This window comes from Mus caroli, chromosome 3 (assembly GCF_900094665.2).
Source record: "Mus caroli chromosome 3, CAROLI_EIJ_v1.1, whole genome shotgun sequence".
Taxonomy (NCBI): Eukaryota; Metazoa; Chordata; class Mammalia; order Rodentia; family Muridae; genus Mus; species Mus caroli.
Window position 1 is genome coordinate 93,269,705 of NC_034572.1, and position 4,775 is coordinate 93,274,479.

Here is a 4,775-nt window from a genome sequence, read left to right on the forward strand (position 1 = left end):
AAAAAAAAAAAAAAGAAAATGTGACTTATTTCCACAATGGAATACTACTCAACCATTAAAAACTAGGACACCATGAATTTCAAAGGAAAATGGATGAAACTAGAAAATCATTCTGAGTGAGGTAACCCAGACCCTAAAGGACATGCATGGTACGTATTCACTTTTAAGTGGGTATTAGCCATAAAGTACAGAAAAACCATGCTATAATCAACAGACCCAAAAAAGCCAAATAACAAGGAGGGGTCAAGGGAGGATAATTGAATCTTTCTTAGAAGTGGACCAAAATAGATATTAGAGATCAATGGAAGGAGAGAACTGTGTGGAAAAGGGGATAAGGAAGGGGAGGTGGCAAAGATCAAATGAAGGATGAGCAGGGGAGAGAGAAGGGAGATGGGAGGGCAACCAGAAATATCTAGGATGTGCCAAAGACCTAAGATGGGGGGAGGCCACAGAAGGTGTTCTCCTCCTAGGGGATTCAGGGGAGGACTTGTGTGAGGAGGTACTGAGAGGAGAGAGTGGGCTGATATTGGGTCTATGGGGATGAATCTGGTTGAGACTCCTAGCAGTGAGGAATATAGTCCTGAAGTGGCCATGCCCCAGTAGCCAGGCAGGAATCCCAGTGGAGGCAAAAAAAAAACCAAAAAACCTCCAACCCCAAATGTGTCCTGTCTCCAAGGTGTTCAGGGACAAAGATAAAGCAGAAACTGAGGGAATAGTCAATCAATGACTGCCCTAAATTGAGACCCATCTCATGGGTAAGAACCAATCCCTGACACTATTAATGATACTCTGTTATGCTTGCAAACAGGAACCTAACATAACTGTCCTCTGAGATGCTTGACCCAGGAGCCAAAGGGAATACATGTTTGGCTCACACTTAAACATTAGATGGAGCTTGAGAAGTCTTACTAAAGAGTTGAGAGAGGGATTGAGGGACCCAAAGAGGACAGGTACACCACAGGAAGACCAATAAGAGTCCACTAACCTGAACCCTTGGAGACTCCCAGAGACTGAATCACTAACCAAAGAGCAAGCACTGGCTGGACCTAGGTCCCCTGCACATATGTAGTAGCTGAGCAGCTTAGTGTTCATGCCGGCCCCCCAAACGACAGGAAAAGGGACTGTTCCTGCATCTATTACCTGCCCGTTGATCCTGAACCCTTAAATTGATGGCCTTGGCTGGCCTCAGTAGGAGAAGATGTACCTAGTCCTGCAATGACTTGATATGGGGGAGGGGATGACTTGAGGCTTGACACCCAGAGGGGGCTTCTCCTTCTAAGGGGATTGGGAGGAGGACTTGTGTGAGGGGGTACTGGGAGGAGAGGAAGGGCTGATATTGGATTGTAAAAGATAATTATTTCATGGCACTCACTAGCTCTGTTCGAAGTCTTGGATTTGATTGACAGTATATGTGACCAGTAGCTGAAGACTTGATTCCTCACTGGGAAGTGGTGTGGTGTGGTTGCCTATGTGGCCCTTTCATAGAAAAGGGAATTTCCAAAATGAAAAGCTGTGGTTGACTTTCCAAGGCCATCTAGTTCACTGCTTTCAGAAGGTCAAAAGCACTTAAGAGGCCATGGAAATTCTGGTAGACGCAGCCTGCATTAAACACCCCCAGAAAGCACATACATTCCAAAGCCAACAGCTCATTCCAGCCAAGAAACTTCCTGCCAAGAGCTTCTTCGTGGGTTGGATACGATTCCGAAAGGTATAATTCTTAGCTTTTATTTATTTATTTTTTTAGTTTTTTCTCCTGAGAGACAAACAAGTTAGCCGTGAAGACTAATGAGCCCAAGGAATGCAGCTTGCCCACAGGTGGTGATTTCAACAGAAGAAACCTTATTCTATTATCCATTTCTCCCCAGGTCTGAAGCGCAGCAATTAAGTGGCTTTCCCAGCAGGCAGAGGGCACTGGAAGGAGGCGGCTAGTTTACCTGAGTGTGAATAACTAAAATTCTTGAAATCTCAAGGTACAGTTTGTCAGGGAATACTTTTGGTGCCAATAGCAACACATGCCAAANTGTCAGGGAATACTTTTGGTGCCAATAGCAACACAAGCCAAAAAAAAAAAAAAAAAAAAAAAAAAAAAAAAAAAAAAAAAAAAAAAAAAAAAAAAAGAAGAAGAAGAAGAAGCACAAATAAGGAGAAGGGGAAAGGAATCGGGAGTTTAAGTCTATAAAAATGTGGAGATGTGTGGAGGTGCTCTGGCCTTTAAGAAGGGCAAAGAGGAGGTCTCTCTCACCCAGGTAATGACTGTATGGGCCCCATAAGGAGATGGTTAAGTCAAACTGAGATAACTACGCTTAGGAGGGGGGGAGTATGTCAATCACACTTTGCCTTTGACACAAGGAAATTCCTTGAAACTGAGACCGGAGAGTGGAAGGGAGGGAGAATGTCTCCTGATGTGGGTGGCCAGGAAACCAGGGGCCAGAAAAGCATGGGAGGAGAGAGAGAGAGAGAGTCAGAGGGGGTTGGGGGGAGCACAAGATTGAATTCTAATCAAAATGCTATGAGGCGTTCACACCAGGCCTTGAGAGAATATTAACAAGGTTACGGGGGGGGGGCCTTTAGCCCCAGGAATTATTAGTGAATATGGAATTATATTTGCACAAACACTACCAGATGCAAGGAGGTAAATGTCCTGCAGATGTGGAAGAGGCCAGCGTATGCTCCAAATAGGCAGCAGCTTTATTTGTTTTACCCGTCTTCCAGCACCGGAGCAGCACGTTTCTGAGGGGTTACATTTCTGGAATGACCACCACATCATGAACCCCAGTTTCCCAAATTCTGCTTCATCAGCCCCTGTGTTCCTCATCCAAGGACCATGTGGAGTAGCCCCGAGGCAGGTTTGACTAGCTCACCAGCTCCTTGTCTCCTTTATGGGAGAGGAGAGCAGTCAAACATTCCTAGAAGGAAGTTCATGAAAGATGAAAGAGATCAGAGCTAGGTACATCATGGCGGCTTCAGAGAGGAGCTGTGAAGACAGATATAACCTGCAAACAAAGGAGGCAAGGTGTTTCATTGTTCTACCGTACCTTCCCATGGTTTAATTTAGATCCATCATAGCTGGAAAGGACATACTCTATTTCTAACTTTGTGATAAGACACTGTTTTCAGAGTCTCCTGAATACAAGCCCCTAAATCCCTTCAGTAGTTACTTTGAGGACCAGTTGTTGAGGATATTGAATAGTTATGAGGTGAGATGGATCAGTGGGTAAAAGTGCCTTCTTCCAAGGCTGGGTTTGATTCCATACAGTGGAAGGAGAGAATTGTCTCATCTAAATTGTCCTCTGACATCCACATATGCATCATAACATACACATGTACTCCCCCTCCCCCCGCCCCTGCCAACACACATACACACAAACACATACAGGCACAGATAAGTAAATAAGTAAAATATAATTTTAAAAAACTGAAGATGTAGGCATAGCGAGCCAAGTTTCAGAAGACTGATGAGACGTGTAGACGCAGAGAATCTTGAAACTAGCCTCATGAGTTCTCACGGGTACTCTGTCAACGTTGGTTATATCCCTGCACGGTTATATGTTCCGATACAGTTCATCAACTTAAAGCGCTTTATGCCAATTAGTTACTATTGCCCTGAATTCCCCTGTCACATTTTCCTCTGGATAGTATGGTATGCAGTTGGGTTGAGAATACATTTAGCTTGAAGCGAGTGGAACATATTATACGGGTCACATAACTTTGCTGTAGAGTTGATTGCTAGTTGTGTTTAGATGAATGGATTCCAGAAAGGCTCTTATTGGCTGCTCACTCCATGATCTGGGCAACCAACAGATATTATCGTGGGACATGACTATATCCTACAGTACCCAGCTCTGATGGTAGTGAAAGACAAACAGGACTTGAAATGCAAAGCCAGAAGCTAGCAGGGAGAAGTTGTCTAGATCTTGTGACTCTTGACGTCTCAAATTTCTAACAAAAGGGTTCTCAGTCCCATGACAATCATAAATTTGTGTGAGTGGCACTAGCAGCAATGAGCTGCATGTGCTGAGGGGGGTTTTCCTAAACTAGCCACAATAAAAAGCAAATTTTGATTAACCACAATGAAGAGGAAAGTTACAGTGTTCCTATTCTGCCTGTGCAGTATGATGTAATAAAAGAGTTGTCATTGGAAGAAACTGTCAGAATCTGCAGCACGGTTGTGTCTGTGCAGAACGAAAGTGTACCAGACAGTTACTAACAGCTTTGCTTGTTGTTCTCCTGGACTTGCTAATGGTTGTACTTTCTCAGCTTGTTCCAAACTAGTATGCTGTTTCAATTTCTCTTCTTCATATTTTTTTCACTGTTTAAAAACTTTTCTATTTTATTTTATTTTATTTTTAAACCATTATAGGAAAGCTAAGTGGCAGCTGCAGACACTGTGCTGACCTGGGCTGTCCAAGTTCTCCAGTTACTCTGGTCTACAGCTAGAGATCCCATGGCCACAGCCAGCCATGGCCCTTGGAAACACGCTGATGACATCTCTTTCTACCCAAGTATTTACTCATATTAAAGCTTCATATTAAAGCCAGAATTGCATTGTTTTTTCTAAGTAAGACTCCCAGAATTGAGTGAGTCTCAGACCCACATCACCTGGATTTGACCCTGGTGCTGTGTCTCCACTTCCCATACTCTCTTATTTCTGCCAGCAGTACACAAGGCAGACTCTGTTCATATCACCTGACCTGAGCCTTTCAGCCTTTCTACATAGCTTTGAGTCAAGGTCCACCTTATACTGGAGGGAGGCATTTATCCTAGTCCTCTTCTCA

The 4,775-nt window shown here is 43.8% G+C and overlaps 1 non-coding gene across 1 annotated transcript; it reads right to left on the reverse strand.

The window, feature by feature from the left end:
• Nucleotides 1-4,352: 4,352 nt before the first annotated feature.
• Nucleotides 4,353-4,481, reverse strand: LOC115030720. The gene has a single exon (XR_003836318.1). It is a non-coding gene; the product is annotated as a small nucleolar RNA SNORA44 (small nucleolar RNA).
• Nucleotides 4,482-4,775: the final 294 nt, after the last annotated feature.